Source organism: Palaemon carinicauda, chromosome 4 (genome assembly GCF_036898095.1).
Source record: "Palaemon carinicauda isolate YSFRI2023 chromosome 4, ASM3689809v2, whole genome shotgun sequence".
Taxonomy (NCBI): domain Eukaryota; kingdom Metazoa; phylum Arthropoda; class Malacostraca; order Decapoda; family Palaemonidae; genus Palaemon; species Palaemon carinicauda.
This window is the reverse complement of record NC_090728.1, coordinates 73,842,332-73,860,405: the sequence shown is the minus strand read 5'-3', so window position 1 is coordinate 73,860,405 and position 18,074 is coordinate 73,842,332. Positions and strand designations below refer to the sequence as shown.

Below are 18,074 nucleotides of genomic sequence, written 5' to 3'. Positions count from 1 at the left end.
CTGGCCCTTCAGGCCGAAGTCAAGACCATGTTCGAGAAGGGTGCTCTCCAGGAGGTCGTGGACGGCTCTCCAGGCTTCTTCAGTCGACTCTTTCTTGTAAAGAAGGCTACTGGAGACCCGTCATCGATCTCTCGGCTCTGAACAGGTTTGTCAAACAAACCCAGTTCAGCATGGAGACAGCAGACACAGTCAGACTTGCGGTGAGACCACAAGACTTCATGTGTACACTGGATCTAAAGGATGCGTACTTCCAGATCCCAATCCATCCGTCTTCCAGGAAGTACCTGAGATTCTGCCTAGACAACAAGATCTACCAGTTCAAGGTGCTGTGTTTCGGTCTCTCCACAGCTCCTCAGGTGTTCACCAGAGTGTTCACCCTGATTTCGACTTGGGCGCACAGGAACGGCATTCGTCTCCTTCGTTACCTAGACGATTGGCTGATCCTAGCAGACTCGGAGTCGACCCTTCTTCGACACCGAGACAGGCTTCTAGATCTTTGCCAGGATCTGGGGATCGTGGTAAACCTCGAGAAGTCCTCTCTGCAGCCGTCCCAGCGACTGGTTTATCTAGGCATGCTAATAGACACCAATCTCCACAAAGCCTTTCCATCAGACGACCGGATAGCAAGGCTGAGGAGGGTGGCGGAACCTTTCCTCAGGCGAAAAGAACTCCCCGCCCAATCGTGGTTGCGTCTCTTGGGCCACCTATCCTCCCTGGCCCGTCTGGTTCCAAACAGCCGCCTCAGGATGAGATCCCTTCAATGGCGGCTCAAGTCCCGGTGGAATCAAGGATCCGATTCCCCGGACACTCTGATCCCAATGGGGTCTCTGGAACAGACGGACTTGCGGTGGTGGCTGGCCGACGAGATCCTGCGAAAGGGAGTGAGTCTTCTCGTCCTTCCCCCGGAATTGACTCTGTTTTCGGACGCGTCAAAAGAAGGGTGGGGGGCGCACGTTCTGAACCAGAGGGCCTCAGGCCTTTGGTCAGAATCAGAAAAGTGCCTACACATCAACCTGCTAGAATTGAAGGCCGTCTTTCTGGCCCTTCAACAGTTCCAACGGTTCCTGGCGGGTCACTCCGTGGTGGTGATGAGCGACAACACCACGGTAGTGGCTTATATCAACAAGCAGGGAGGCACTTTTTCGCAACAGCTATCCCATCTTGCAGTAGAGACTCTGAGGTGGACCGAAACCCACTCGATAACACTATCAGCTCGCTTCATTCCTGGCAAGAGGAATGTGCTCGCCGACAGTCTGAGCAGGGCTTCGCAGATAGTGAGTACCGAGTGGTCTTTGGATCCTCAGATAGCCAACAAAGTCCTGACTTTGTGGGGTTCCCCGACGGTGGACTTGTTCGCGACAGCCTTGAACTTCAAGCTGCCCCTGTACTGCTCACCAGTCCCGGACCCCAAGGCACTCTGGCAAGATGCTTTCCAGCAACGGTGGGACAACATCGACGTGTACGCCTTCCCACCATTCTGTCTGATGAGAAGGGTGCTCAACAGGACCAGACTATCGGTCAACTGTTCCATGACTCTAGTAGCTCCGCTATGGCATCACGCGGAATGGTTTCCGGACCTTCTGCAACTCCTGACGGAACTCCCAAGGGAGCTTCCTCCACGACACGAGCTTCTCAGACAACCCCACTCCGGTGTCCCTCACAGGGCCGTAGCCTCGCTTCGGCTTCACGCCTGGAGACTATCCAGCGTCTCCTCGCGGAGAGAGGCTTTTCGCAACAGGTTGCGGAGAGAATGTCTCGGCACCTGCGAAGGTCCTCTGAGGGAGTCTACCAAGCGAAGTGGAGAGTCTTTTGTGGTTGGTGTCGTGGAAGGGGTATCTCTCCACTCGATGCCACTATTCCAGCAATAGCGGACTTCCTTGTGTATCTGCGAGAAGAAATGCGCCTTTCTGTCTCGGCAGTGAAAGGCTATCGCTCAGCCTTAAGCTTGGCCTTCAGATTGAAGGGCGTGGATATTTCTTCATCGCTAGAACTCTCTTTACTCATACGTAGCTATGAGCTTACCTGCCCCCAGTCGGAAGTGAGACCCCCTCCTTGGAACGTGGTTCGAGTTCTCAGGTCTCTCAAGAGACCTCCCTTCGAGCCATTACGCCAGGCCTCCGATCGCCACCTGTCTTGGAAGACGGCTTTCCTACTCGCCTTGGCCTCGGCCAAGCGAGTCAGTGAACTTCATGGTCTCTCGTACGACATCGCCCATTCAAGGGGATGGGGGGAGGTAACGTTCAGGTTCGTCCCTGAGTTTGTGGCCAAGACTCAGAATCCTGGAGTGCCGGATCCTCGGTTCGACTCTTTCAGGATCGCGAGTCTCCGTTCTGTAACAAACGACCCAGACCAGCTGCTACTATGCCCAGTGAGGTGTCTGAGGTACTACTTGAAGAGAACGGCTGCAGTCCGTCCTCATGTGCGAGCTTTGTTTGTGAGCACAGGCAGGACAAAGAGGAGGGTCACAAGGAACACCATCTCTGCTTGGATTCGAAGGGTTATCCACCATGCCCTGAATCCTGACCCTCCTCCGTCACGTCGCCCTCGGGCCCACGATGTCAGGGGTATTGCTACATCCCTGGCCTTCAAGAGAAACTTCTCTGTGACGCAGGTACTTCAAGCGGGGGTCTGGAAGCGTCAAACGACCTTCACAGCCCACTACCTGCAAGACGTGACCCACAGGAGCCTCGATACGTTCTCTATCGGCCCTGTGGTGGCTGCACAACAGCTGGTCTAACCTCAGGCTCCTTTTTGGACAAGTAGCAGTAGGTTGAGGGCGTTGTTACCCGGTCTTAGTCTGTGTGAATGAAAGAGTATGTCTGACCCTTACTTCTTTCTTCATTCTCCCCTCTCTTGGGGAAGCAGCATCCTGGTCCTCGCATAGCTGACCTCGACCTCTGCAGGTAACCCATGCTTCTTTGTGCTCCTAGTATTAAGCTTAATACTGTTGCGTCTCCCATACCCTGACGAGGTGGTATGGGGAACGTCCTATCCTAGAATTCCTATCTGAAGGTCTCAAGGTCAACTTCATAGGACGAGTCACACTCTCCTCCTCACACTACTTATGTAGGCCACTCGTTCCTAGCGATGCTAGGAACCTGTGAGATACAGGGGCTCCCTCTCTCTAGTGCTGCTCACTAAGGGATCGAGCCCCCGGGCAAGCCGAAGTCAGTAAGGCTGGGGACTTTCCACCCTTCCTAAGGGGTAAGTCACCCTTTGTAAATAGCGTGGTTTGTATTTCGGTTACGGAACAAATGACAAATTCGAAGATAATTTGTATTTTTCCTAACCATACAAACCTTAGCTATTTACACATATGTGCCCGCCATCCCTGACCCCCAAGTCAAGTCCTACCTCTAAGTGAAGTGAAGCAAGTCACCGGTGTGTGGAGGGGGGAGGGGTAGCAAGCTACCCTTCCCCACCCCCCGATAACTAGCGCGGGGGTAATTAACCCTCGTTAAAAACTATTGGCTCGTCATTTCAGCTGCGCTAAAAGTAAACCCTTTGTAAATAGCTAAGGTTTGTATGGTTAGGAAAAATACAAATTATCTTCGAATTTGTCATCTTAAACCCCCAGAAATAGAAATTATAAATGTTAATTTGTTGCGCAAAACGACGGACTAATTATGTTAGCTAGTTTTTGAAAGCTGATAACGATAATTGGTTGTTCGCAAGTAAATTGTTCGGTAGAACAGTGTTCTAGACCCTCAATTGTTATTGTAAACAGACAACATATTTTACAGTTTTTTTTTTTTTTTGTTATAACATGAATTTCACTCTCTCTCTCTCTCTCTCTCTCTCTACCCGTATTCTATATGGTGTACTGTATACAGGGGGGGTATATATACGTTTTTTTAAGCATTTTTGAAGAGGCGCCGCTACTTCGCGGATTTTCAGTTTTCGCGGGGGGGTCTCGGTCCCCATTAACCGCGATAACCGAGGGACCACTGTACTCATATCAATCAGCTTGATGCTATGAGGACGATCGTGTATAATTGGAGGTGTAATTGTCGTAAAATATTCACATAAAGGTAATCCTGAGTAACATTTTTATTACAGTTTAGTTAAGATATAATGTAGAGTGCTGCCCATCACTTTTATTGTGTAGAGGAGAGATTTATTTGTGATTGATTTTATCATAATGTAATTATTTATTTTTTATTGTTTTAGTTTGTGACCTGGGAAGGGGGTCCGGGGCTTGCTCCCAGCTAGGGCTTGTGACCTGGGAACTATTAGGTTAGGTTAGGTGGGTTTGTTAGGTTCTATTGCCTTTTACAAATTTCGCTTGGGGATGTGACCTGTGAAGGGGGTCTGAGGGCTTGTTCCTGGCTAGGGATTGTGACCTGGGAACTAATAGGTTAGCAGTTTGTCTCCTTAGGAAGACTGAATTTTCGTTCTCTTCAGTTCCACCTCAATCAACATTGGAACAAGGGAATGGAACTGGAGACGAAGTGTATTCCCATATCAGAGTCCATGAAGCCATGTCTTTGGTGGTGGAACGACCCCTTCAAGCTCCAGGAGGGTCTTTCTCTAGAACAGAGGAACCCAGACCTAGTGTTGTTTTCCGACGCCTCGGACTCGGGGTAGGGTGCAACACTGGGAAAGTTGGAGATCTCAGATTCCTGGACAAAAACACAGGAGACGTTCCATATAAATCAGAAGGAGCTGTTGGCAGTCTTTCTAGCTCAAATGGTTCGAGGATTCAGTTCTGAACAGAGTGGTGCAGGTCAAATCCGACAACACTACGGCATTGGCCTACATAAACAAACAAGGCGGAACGCACTCGAGGTCTCTTTACGAGACGTCAAGAGAGCTCCTTTACTGGACAAAAGAAAAGAACTTGAGTCTAGTCACAAGATTCATTCAAGGTGAAAGAAATGTGATGGCAGACAGTCTGAGCAGAAAGGGTCAAGTCTTGTCAACAGAATGGACTCTTCATCAGGAAGTCTGCAAGAGCCTGTGGCAAACATGGGGTCATCCTTGCAAAGACCTGTTTGCCACAGCGAAAACGAAGAGGCTGGAGACTTACTGTTCTTCAGTGCCAGATCCTGAATCAATTCACAAAGATGCATTCCTCATGGACTGGTCTCGCCTAGATGTGTGTGCTTTTCTGCCATTCAAAATAGTACACAAGCTGATTCAGAAGTTCGTGTCGCACGAGGGCGCCAGTATGACTAGTGGTCCCCTTTTGGCCCACAAGAGAGTGGTTCACAGAAGTACTGGAATGGATGGGGGACACACTGAGAAGTCTCCCTATGATAGTAAATCTACTCAAACAACCCCACTTGGAAAGGTATCACCAAAACTTCCAAGCTCTACGTCTAACTGCCTTCAGACTATCGAAAAACTCATGAGAGCTAGAGGTTTTTCGAAGGAAGCAGCTAGTGCGATTGCGAGAGCAAGGAGATCTTCCACAATCAAGGTTTAGCAATCCAAGTGGGAGGTTTTTAGAGAATGGTGCAGAGACAACTCTCTTTCCTCTTCCAGTACCTCTGTGACTCAGATAGCTGACTTCCTTCTGTACCTTAAAAGGCAGCGTAAGTTTTCGATCTCAACCATTAAGGGGTACAGAAGCATGTTAGCTGCTGTCTTCAGACATAGAAATGTGGACTTGTCTGATAATAAAGATCTCCAGGACCTTCTCAGATCCTTCGAAACCACTAAGGAAGAACATCAGGACTCACCGGCTTGGAATCTAGATGTAGTCCTGGAGTTCCTGATGAGTAGTAGGTTCGAACTTTTGCATAGAGCTTCATTAAAGGACCTCACCATGAAGACATGAAGACACTTTTTAGTCAGTTTGGCGACAGCAAAAAGGGTCAGTGAAGTACATGCCTTCAGCAAAGCTGTAGGCTTTAAACATAACAAGGCTATCTGCTCCTTACAGCTGGGGTTTCTAGCAAAGAACGAACGCCCTTCACAACCCTGTCCCAAAGCTTTTGAAATTCCAAACCTTTCGGATTTGGTTGGAGAGGAATTAGAGAGGGGCCTGTGTCCGGTAAGAGCTCTGAAGTTTTACCTGGAGAGAACGAAGGATTTACGTGGTAAGTCAGAAAATGCGCTATCCTTTTTCATCAGGCACTTAATAAGGGAAGCTCATTCACAATGAAGTGCGGCGGATCTCAAGCTTCTGAAGGTCAAAGCACATGAGGTTAGGGCAGTAGCAACCTCTGTAGCCTTCAAACAGAATAGGTCCTTGCAGAGTATCATGGACACGACATTCTGGAGGAGCAAATCAGTGTTTGCCTCACACTATTTGAAACAAGTACAGACTCTTTATGAGGACTGCTACGCTCTGGGACCATTCCCATAACCTAATACCCTTTTTCTTCTCTTGGAACTGTTGAATTTTTATGGTTGGTTGTGGAAACTGGACGCAGTCTTCCACAATCATTAGTCAGGTGGTCAGTTTGTTCCTTTGGAGTGCCCAGAACAAGGGTATTGGAGGAGGTCCTGTCACATAGAGGTTATACACCGGTTTGACAGCTCTTAGAGGTCTTCAGCCCCCTGGGTGGATCGCTGGATCTTTTAAGGAAAGCGGACATAATGAGGCAGGAGATCATTGAAGTCAGCTTCCTTAACAGGTACAAACCCTTAAGTTTGTTTATTAACTCTTGGATAAATTCCAACGATGTTGGCTGTCTCTAACCCTACACCAAAGGTGTCAATCAGCTACATATATAGCTACCAATTAAGTCAGATGTTTAAAAAGGATATTTTCATAATAAAATAAATTTTTTAACATACTTACCTGGTAGTTATATATGATAAGGGCATGGAAGATCTGAGGAATAGTTGGAATGGTTCCAAGTACCTGGGTAGAGGGCGCACAGGTGGTACACCTGGCTACCCAATCGGCGATTGCCGCGAGTTTTGAAATTGTGCCGTGACGTCAGGGACGTAAAGCTATATAACTACCAGGTAAGTATGTTCAAAAATTTATTTTATTATGAAAATATATTTACCAAATCAAGTTCATTTTGGATTCTTTTTAAGGTAGAATTGTTCCGTAACCGAAATACAAACCACGCTATTTACATTGGGTTTACCTTTTAGCGTAGCTGAAATGACGAGCCATTAGAATTTAACGAGGGTGTAATACCCCCGCGCTAGTTAGCGGGGGGGTAGGGAAGTGGTAGCTAGCTACCCCTCCCCCCCCCCCCCTCACACACAGGTGAATGCTCCACTTTCACTTTTGGCTCGGACATGGACAGACGTCTCTGTCTTTGTCCTCGCTTGGCAGCCATTGTTGTTTTGTCTTTACTTAATCACTTACTTTTCTTTTACTCAATATATATGTAAACATTTTCTCATGTTTATGTATATATTTGAGTATAGAAATCAGTAAGATTCCTTTTCAGAGTTTGTGCTTGTGTGTGTAGTGTACGATATCTCCGTGGAGCCCTCGGCAGTTTAGGCCACCATGGTGTAATTTTATGGGTCGCGATTGAGTTTGACTTCGGTCTTTCTCTCTCTCTCTCTCTCTTGAGGTCGTTCACCCTTTTTCAATATTAAACTTACCCGATAATCATGTAGCTGTCAACTCCGTTGCCCGACAGAATTCTATGGAGGGATACGCCAGCTATCACAATACTAGAAGGGGGTGTACTTACCAGCGCCACCTGTGGCCAGGTACTCAAGTACTTCTTGTTGACACCTCCTCAATTATTCCTCTGTCGTGCTTCCGGCAAGACGTTCTGGGATACGCTTATGTTCTTGGAGTATTTTCACGACTTTGGTGAAGTATTTCTCTTTGATTTCGGCTGTCGCTTTACTGGAAACTTCTATATTAGCTTAGTTAGCTTTTGGAATTAATTTGATTAATTATGGTGTCGAAGAGAGTATGAACTCTCTTTCACCTTTCAATGGCCGACCCTTCCCTTAGACGGCAGTGTTGGTGTCTAAGAGAGTATAGACTCTCTTTCTTAATTTTGTAACAAAAGTTATAGATTTATTTTATATCTCTCCGCCTCTTATAGGCCTCTTCGATTAACTTCCTTTTATTATAAACTTATTAAAATTAATTTTTATATTTGTTTATATTCGACCTTCCTAATAGTAGGCGGTCTTTTCTTGGTACCGAAGTTAATTAACATTGAGCCCGTCATTTCGGTTTTACCTGTTAACATATTATGCTATTTTAATGTCTTTGAAAGAATTTCTTTGATAGTCTAGTACTGTTTTCAAAGTTGAACTAACGTTTTGTTTTGTCTCTGCAGTTGTTGACGTTCAGAACGTTCAACTTGCGCTCTATCGTTACGATAGAGAAAGAGTTTTCACGGTTTCACGTTGCAGTAAGAGTAACCGTGTCTAGCGTTTTGTTCATTCTTTCTTAACTAAATGGTTTTGATCCTAATAAAGGAATTTTTCATTTTGGGAAATATTTGTTTTTTCCTTTAACAATAATATGTTTTAACGATATATATGATTGGGCTCTTCTCTCAGGTTCTAAGTCAAGAGAGAGAGAGAGAGAGAGAGAGAGAGAGATAGATAGAGACGGAGGGAGAAAGAGGAGAATAAACGTTTCATTCAAGCCTGCCAGGCGTACGAATAACGTTGTTATCGTTTTTACTCTTCTCCCTAGTCTCTTTAGGGGAAGAAGGTAAACGTTTCTAGAGTGATCTAGTGTTTAGTCTCTTTCCAGCCACTGAATTATTTATCTTTCATTAGATTTTTCTGTTACATTGTAATTCTGTTTTCGCAATTACTAACTTTTGAGAAAGGATAGAATTGCGTGTTTCAGGTACAAACCACTTAAAGTTTCGAGTTCAGTGAAATAAGTGCAAACAGAAAATCAAAGTGATAAGTGATTAGCGCAAAGTTCAGTGTTGTGCGTGAGGGTGCTTCTGTGCGCGCCAGTCGTCCTCCCAGTCCGGGACCTCTTGCAAGCTCCCAAGCCCAGGGGAGAAGCAATGTCGAAGGGCAGAAGGGTTCAGCAGGCCTTGATCGGCGCACAGAAGTATCCTCGGTGGTTGTGGGCGTGTCTTACCGAGACCGTCACTCCCACCCGCAGACGATTGAGCCCTTATTTTGCTCGTCTGCAGAAGAAATTTAGGGGAGAAAACGCTGGTCTCAGGTCTCAAGACCTCTTAAACGTAAAGTCCAGACCTATGCCAGACCTACGAAGTTAGAGTTCAACAACCCGGATGCAGTCATTGGGTTAGCTCTGACTCTCCTCAGTCATCAGTTGAATGCACTCCGCCTAAGAGGAGTAAGGTTCTGCCACAACAGAGCTCGACTGTTAAGGCTTTACCTCAGCCTACTGTAGTTTCTGCCGACCCCAAGTGGACTCTACTACAGTCCATGCAAGCACTGCTTTCGGACTTGATGCGTGAGTGTCGGGCTGAGAGTGTTGCGCCTCCGCCTGCGCTCGCTCCGCCTGATCGCAGTTCCACCTGCCAGGCGTACGATGTTGAGCCACGTTCTGAGTTTGCTGTTCCCAGTGGTGTTCAGCCTCCGCCTTCCTTAAGGCAACTTTTACAATGGGATCAGGAGGATTATACCTCTCTTCCTCCTCCTCCTCCACTTGCTGCTCCACCAGTGATGCAACACTCGGTTGAGGTACAACAACCTCTCCCGTCCATGAGTCAGTCTCCTCAGCTCTCGCTGCAGCGAGCTCAACCCTCCTCAAGGCAAGCACCTCAACACCTTAGCCTTGCGCCTCAGGAGCCTCAACTTGTGAGATTTTTACTGCGTTCTGCGCAGCCACTACCTTTTCGCTCTCAGCTCACACCGCAGGAACCTCAACTCGTTCCTCAGGAACTTGCTACTGCGCATCCGCCAACCACTCAGCAAGCGCAACCCTTGAGTTCAGCCACTCATGCCAGGAGTCAGCCTCCTCCACCCATGAGCCTACCTTCTGCTGATCAGCCTTTGCAGACTGAGCCTCAGGTGTTCCCTCAACAGAGTCTTGAAGAGGAAACCACAACTATGGTTGTTCCAGCTCGTTCTGACTCTGCTGTTCAGCATACCTTACCTCCATTTTCAAACCTATGATAATGGAGGTTATTTGTATTACTTATAAAAATATATTTGTATTCCTGGCAATATATTTTTAACAATATCGCAAAATATGGCAAAAATATGAATCATGAGTTATGAATGTAAGGTATATATTATGTTGATATTAAAACCCCATGCAAGCATGCATAAAGCACTCTAGCACTGGTCATGGAATTTCTGAGAAATGTTAAACGCCATGCACACGCTCTGCTTACCTTACATGCTCTGCTCACAGCATGCTCTGCATACTACATGCTCTGCATACAGCATGCTCTGCATTCAGCATGCTCTGCATACAACATGCTCTACATACAGCATGCTCTGCATACAGCATGCTCTGCATACAACATGCTCTGCACACAGCATGCTCTGCATTCAGCATGCTCTGCATACAGCATGCTCTGCATACAGCATGCTCTGCATACAGCATGCTCTGCATACAACATGCTCTGCACACAGCATGCTCTGCATTCAGCATGCTCTGCATACAACATGCTCTGCATACAGCATGCTCTGCATTCAGCATGCTCTGCATACAACATGCTCTACATACAGCATGCTCTGCATACAGCATACTCTGCATACAACATGCTCTGCATACCTTACCGCATGCTTCTCAGTCACACATCTTTGGTTGTTGCCAACTCACTAGACTGTCAAGCAGTTTCATAACGTTGCCTTCTAGTCTGCTGCTTTTGCACCAGTGAACCCTCACTGAGAGAACTTAGCTTTTCTAGGATATGGTCCCTGTAGATGAGAAAGTTCTTTTCTCCCTCCTTCTGATATTCCCTTGAGGACTCTGTCATTTGGAGGGAGCCTTTAGCTGCATAGCCTCCTATGGACTTTTATTTAAGCATAACATGCTTCCAGGGAAGGTAATGGTTCCACTTCAGTCGCTAATCTCGTCTGTTACCACACCTGCTCCCATAGACCTTGAGCTGTGTTACAAGACATGCAGTCCAAGCTTAGTCCTTGTTAGAGGATTTTTTGTTTACGGAGTCAATGTGTCACGGGGAAGACGTTCAACAACCAACAGAAGTGACTTGTTGTGACACAGTGCGGCAACCTCAGCAACCCGATAAGGAGTTTGTCTGTACGACCCAGACAGTCTAGACAGATTCGGGTTGTCACTGTACTTCCTCGCTTGCCCATGATTGACAGTTCACAGACTGTGCAGCAGTACCATGATCTTGTGTCCGGCTCCGTCAGACGACTGGCTTTTAAGAGCTCCCACAAGTCGTCGCTGTCTGGAGATTTTCAAATGGACTATGGATCTGACCAAGGAACTGGGCCTCCTGGTCAATTTTGAGGAGTCTCAGCTCGTCCCATCCCAGACCATTGTCTCCTTGGGTATGGATCTTCAGAGTCGAGCTTTTCGGACTTTTCCGTCGGCCCCAAGGATCTTCCAAGCCCTAGAATGCATCCAGAGCATGCTGAGAAGGAACCGATGCTCAGTCAGGTAGTGGATGAGTCTAACAGGGACACTTTCATCGCTGGCCCTGTTCATCGTGTTAGGGAGACTCCACCTCCCCCCCCCTTCAGTATCATCTAGCTGCTCACTGGATAAAGGACATGACGCTAGAGACGGTCTCAGTCCTGTTTCCGAAGAGAGGAGGTCTTCTCTCGCGTGGTGTAAGAACAGCTTTCTTCTCAAGGAAGTCTACCTTTGGCTGTTCAGAAACACAACCGCCGTCTCCTCTCGGACGCATCAGACACGGGCTGGGGTGCGACTTTGGACGGACAAGAATGCTCGGGAACTTGGAATCAGGAGCAAAGGACACTTCACATCAATTGCAAGGAGTTGTTGGCGGTTATTCTGGCCTTGATAAACTTCAAGTCCCTCCAGCTTAACAAAGTGGTGGAGGTGGACTCTGACAACACCACAGCCCTGGCTTATATCTTCAAGCAGGGAGGGACTCTTTTGTGGAAGTTGTTCTAGATCGCAAGGGACCTACTCATCTGGTCTAAAGATCGAAAGCTTACTGGTAACGAGGTTCATTCAGGGCGGTATGAATGTCATGGCAGATCACCTCAGACGGAAGGGTCAGGTCATCCCCACAGAGTGGACCCTTCTCAAGAATGTTTGCAGCAGACTTTGGGCCCTGTGGGGTCAGCCAACCATAGATCTGTTCACTACCTCGATAACCTAGAGACTCCTGTTGTATTGTTCTCCGATTCCAGACCCAGCAGCAGTTCACGTGGATGCTTTTCTGCTGGATTGGTTCCATCTCGACCTGTATGCATTCCCGCCGTTCAAGATTGTCAACAGGGTACTTCAGAAGTTCTCCTCTCACAAAGGGACACGGCTGACGTTGGTTGGCTCCGCTCTGGCCCGCGAGAGAATGGTTCTTAGAGGTTCTGCAATGGCTGGTCGACATTCCCAGGACTCTTCCTCTAGGAGTGAACCTTCTAAGTCTACCTCACGTAAAGAAGGTACACCAATCCTCCACGCTCTTCGTCTGACTGCCTTCAGACTTTCGAAAGACTCTCAAGAGCTAGGGGCTTTTCGAAGGAAGCAGCCAGAGCGATTGCCAAAGCAAGGAGAACATCCACTCTCAGTATCTATCAGTCTATAGGGGAAGTCTTCCGTAGCTGGTACAAGACCAATGCAGTTTCCTCAACCAGTACCACTGTAACCCAGATTGCTGACTTCCTGTTATATCTAAGGAAAGTAAGATCCCTTTCAGCTCCTACGATCAAGGGTTACAGAAGTATGTTGGCAGCGGTTTTCCGCCACAGAGGCTTGGATCTTTCCACCAACAAAGATCTACAGGACCTCCCTAGGTCTTTTGAGACCTCAAAGGAACGTCGGTTGTCCACTCCAGGCTGGAATCTAGACGTGGTCCTAAGGTTCCTTATGTCATCAAGATTTGAACCTCTCCAATCAGCCTCTTTTTAGGACCTCACATTAAAAACTCTTTTCCTCGTGTGCTTGACAACAGCTAAAAGAGTAAGTGAGATCCACGCCTTCAGCAGGATCATTGTTTTCACATCTGAAACGGCTACATGTTCCTTGCAGCTCGGTTTTTGCTAAACGAGCTTCCTTCACGTCCTTGGCCTAAGTCGTTCGAGATCCCAAGCCTGTCCAACTTGGTGGGGAATGGTCTGAAGAGAGTACTTTGCCCTGTTAGAGCTCTTAGGTAGTATCTAAAAAGGTCTTAACCTTTACAAGGACAATCAGAAGCCTTATAGTGTGCTATCAAGAAACCTTCTTTTCCAAGTTCTAAGAACTCAGTTTCTTACTATTCAGGCTTCTGATTAGAGAAACACATTCTCATCTGAAGGAAGAAGACCTTGCTTTGCTGAAGGTAAGGACACATGAAGTGGGAGCTGTGGCTACTTCAGTGGCCTTCAAACAGAGCCATTCTCTGCAGAGTGTTATGGATGCAACCTATTGGAGAAGCAAGTCAGTGTTCGCATCATTCTATCTCAAAGATGTCCAGTCTCTTTACGAGTACTGCTACACCCTGGGACCATTCGTAGCAACGAATGCAGTAGTAGGCGAGGGCTCAGCCACTACATTCCCATAATCCCATAACCTTTTAACCTTTCTCTTGAATACTTTTTATGGGTTGTACGGTCGGCTAAGAAGCCTTCCACATCCTTGTTGATTTGGCGGGTGGTCAATTCTTTCTTGAGAAGCGCCGAGGTTAAAGGTTGTGATGAGGTCCTTTAGTATGGGTTGCAGCCCTGTATACTTTAGCACCTTTGAGTTGATTCAGCCTCCCAAGAGGAACGCTGCGCTCAGTAAGGAAGACGATCTTATTAAAGGCAGAGTAACGGTTCAAGTCGACTTCCTTACCAGGTACTTATTATTTCATTGTTATTGTGGATAACTGATTATATGAAATACGGGATACTTAGCTATCCTTTAATCTTGTACACTGGTTTTCACCCACCCCCCTGGGTGTGAATCAGCTACATGATTATCGGGTAAGTTTAATATTGAAAAATGTTATTTTTATTAGTAAAATAAATTTTTGAATATACTTACCCGATAATCATGATTTAATCGACCCTCCCTTCCTCCCCATAGAGAACCAGTGGACCGAGGAATAATTGAGGAGGTGTCAACAAGAAGTACTTGAGTACCTGGCCACAGGTGGCGCTGGTAAGTACACCCCCTTCTAGTATTGTGATAGCTGGCGTATCCCTCCATAGAATTCTGTCGGGCAACGGAGTTGACAGCTACATGATTATCGGGTGGGTATATTCAAAAATTTATTTTACTAATAAAAATAACATTTTACTACGTTACTACGCCTTTTGTAGCTTCCTTCCCGTGTGGAGGGGGTTTCTACGCCGTACGTTTTGTCTCAATTAGTGTATGAATCTAATTGTATTTGTTGATTTTTCAGCTTTGGAGAACGATTCCTTTCGGGGTTTTCGTTCTTTCTTTAGTGTTCATTCTTTTTTAAATTACATAATTACATAGTTACATAATTGTTGTAATTCTGTATTGGTTACAGCTCTCCTTCCATGAGTGTAAGTGGTTGTGAGGGCACGTGCCTGTTGTGTAATTCTTGTGTTCCTTTCCCTCGGGATTCCTCTTCGGAGCCTTCCCGGGGGAATGAATGTGTTCTAATGATTTTTGTTTTATTTTTTTACAGTTACCGATCTACTTCGTTTCTGTAATATGGCAACGGTGTGAGCTGTCTTGTTGAGGCCTGGGGATTCGGCTGTTGCTGCCTCCCCTATGGATTTTCGTCAGGGGCGTGTCTCCTTCTGGAAGTACTCCCGTGACGATTAACAGCTCTCCAGTTCATTTTAGAACTCTCAGGAGGCTCGCCTCCTTGGGTGGGTAACTTTCCTTCCGAGGGAAGTTTTTCCTGTCCAGGCTTGAGTTTTTCCCCTTTTGGGGGGTTCTTCTCTTGCCTTTTTTTCGTGCGACTATGCTCTTGGTGCTGAGCGGTCGCACCTGCAGTTTCGCTCAAGGGGCTGGGCAACTGCAGGAGCCCCTCTTCGGAGGATTGCTCCTTTTAGGTCACTGGCTGACCAGTCTCTTCTACGAAGTGTTTCTCTTTCGTTCGCGAGAGAGTACACTCATAGAGACTCCTCTTCGGAGGATTCTTCTGCTGTTGTTGCTGTTGGCCTCCTTCGCCGTAAGGCTCACCGTCCGCCTCGTCGTAAGGGCCTCCCATCTCCCTATAAGGGTGCTAAGAGGCGCCTTTTTGAATCTCCGTATGCAGCCTACAACTCCTTCTTCTTGATCTTCCGCCCCTGGTGCAGATGGACAGCAGTCTGACCTCGTCTTCCGACGGGCAACGGTCTTCCCGACGGACAACGGTCTTCCAACGGACATCAGTCTCCCGGCGGACAGACAACGGTCTTCCGTCGGACATCAGTCTCTCGACGGACAACGATCCCTTCGGGGCAAAGGGTTGCCGCCCACGGGGGTTCTTCCCTTGCGTGTCAGGGTTCCCCTGCGCGCCCTTCTGCTGTGTTCTCTCCTGCTCAGTGTTAGCGCACAGGCGCTCTCCTGCTCAGTGTTAGCGCACAGGCGCTCTCCTGCACATCAGCGCTTTCCTGATCGCTAGCGCTCTCCTGTTCGCCAGCGCTCTAATGTTCGTCAGCACTCTAATGTTCGTCAGTGCTCTCCTGTTCGTCAGCGCTCTCATGATGATCATCTCTGCTGTTCCTGTTGGTTCCCGTTACGAGCCCTGTGTGCCCACGTTCGCCCTCGCGATCTTGAACTTCGGTTCAGGTCTTGGACAAGGACTCCTCTTCTACGCACAGGCTTCCACGCGTTGCCTTCTGCTCGCCAGCGACCATAGACGCGTCAACGTTCACCTGCTCGTCAGCGATCTCCTACGCGTCAACGATCGCCATCGATCTGCCACACTTGTCAGTTCCCCTGGACACCATCTGTAGCGATCTAGCGCTCGCCTGCTGTGGACCACGATCTCCGGTAGCTGAGTCTTGCCGTAGATCACCCTCCTGCTCGCCAGCGCTCACCTTTGCTTCTGTCCTTCTGTGCGCCAGCTTTCTTCAATCGCCAGCGCACATCTGCTCGCCCTTTTTTGCCAAGCACCAATGGGCGCCAACGGTTTTCTGACCGTCTAGGATCGCCTGATTAACAGCTTGCTTCAGCGCTCGCCTTCCTGATGCACCTGCGCGCTAACCATCACTAGTCTCTCTCGCGTTGGCAATCGCCTACGCGCCCGCGCGATTCTTCACCTGCGCGCTAGCGTCTTGTTAACGCACCACCGCTTGCCAACGCGCCATCGCTTGCCAATGCGCCTTCACTCTCCTACGGGCTATCGCTCGCCAGAACGCGCCATCGCCCGCCTACGCGTCATCGGTCTCCGTCGCCCGGACCGGCGGTGTTCCGTCGCCCGGACCGGCGGTGTTCCGTCGCCCGGACCGGCGGTGTTCCGTCGCCCGGACCGGCGGTGTTCCGTCGCGCGGACCGGCGGTGTTCCGTCGCGCGGACCGGCGGTGTTCCGTCGCGCGGACCGGCGGTGTTCCGTCGCGCGGACCGGCGGTGTTCCATCGCGTGAACGTCGGCTTAATTCTTGCAGTATCCATTGCTCGCCTATGGGTTATCGCTCGCCGACCACCAGCTCTCGCCCTTCCTACCACGCTCGCTCTCCTTCGCTCACCTTCGTTTGCGATCCTGCGTGCCCGCGCATGGGCGCTTCCACGTTCGCCCACGCGCAAACCATTGATTTACCATCGCGCGAGCGCCAGGGCGATTGCGACCGCGATTCCCGTTGGGGTTTCGCAGCATGGCCAGCCTGGCGAGTCTTCTGGAGCGTATTTCCAGAATATGGCCTCACCCCGTAAACGCAGAGCATGGCACATGCAAGAGCTTGAAGAATCTTCAGGGAGGTCTGAGCAACATTCTTCTTTCCAGAACCTGGGTTAGCCCTTCCCCGTCATTCCCTGGAAGGGTTTTGCCAGTGGGCTTTCCGTTCGAGATTTCTCCTTCGGCCAAGGGGTGACTGGTTTACCCCTTCCTCTTCTCCATCTCGTGAAAGGGGCTTACCAGGTCCTTTCCCTCCTCGGTTGCGACCCGAGGTTTTGTTCAAGGAAGTTACAGGAAGGTCATGGGTACTTTCCTCCTCTCGGGCTCAGGCACCTTGGCGTTTCGTCGTCAACTTTCGTACTTGCGGGCAAGCTCGATGTTGGACCATCTGGACGCAATGACCGAGGGCTTCCTTTCGGGTGTCTCATCCGTGGATGTCGACAACCTCAGACACCCTTCCATCCTTGAGAAGAGTTTGTTTGTGCCCAAGGACAGAGACATAGACAGCGGTTGTGCGGAGGAAGTCGACTTCCGTTTTCACTCCTCCAAGGCGCTTTCTTCCAGACCCTGCAGGGCTCCAGCGCCTCTTTCTTTCAGCCACGTAGGCCTAAGTTATCGGACCGGCTAAGACAACTGAGACAAGGTGTCCAATAGAAGTTCCCTCCTGTCAGGAACAGGTGGCACGGGAGGCTCTCCCGGGCGGGCATAGTTCTAGAGGGAGTGGCAGAGTTCACGAACTCTAGGATTGGCACCCCCCCCCCTTGCAGGTTTCACGCTGGGAGGATGCCTAAGGTTACTCATCCGGATGACAGCTTTCCGATGCCCATTCCTGCATGATCTCTGTGATCAGCCAAGGATATCGCGCCTGCTGTCTCCGTCAGCGAATTCAGTGTCTCTGAACCTCTATGCCATAGGGTCGGCAAGAGTTTGCCCGTTTGGGCAGAATGATTCATGCCTTAGGAGAAGGTCCTCCATAGGATCGTCGACGGCTTCACCCCCCCCCCCCCCCCCCCCCCCCCCGGCTTCTTCAGTCGATCCTTTCTTGTAAGGAAGTATCTGAGATGGGAGTTCCGTAGTCGACCTCTCAGCTCTGATCAAGTTTGTCGAACAAACTTCGTCCAGAATCGATCAGACTGGTAACGAGGCGACAGGACTCCTTAGGCCCTGGATCGGAAGGATGGGTACTTTCAGTTTCCATTCCATCCATCTTCCAGGAAGTTCGTGGAATTCAGCCTAGACTACAGGTATTCCTGCTTAAGATGCAGTGTGGCGATCCCGCCGTGGCATCGCAGGTTTTTCCCCCAGAGAACTCTCCCTGCTTTCC

The 18,074-nt window shown here is 48.8% G+C and overlaps 1 protein-coding gene across 1 annotated transcript in view; it reads left to right on the top strand.

Moving 5' to 3' along the window:
* eIF3i (eukaryotic translation initiation factor 3 subunit i) overlaps positions 1 to 18,074 on the top strand; it is a 78,083-nt gene that overhangs the window by 10,448 nt on the left and 49,561 nt on the right. The window lies entirely within an intron of this gene.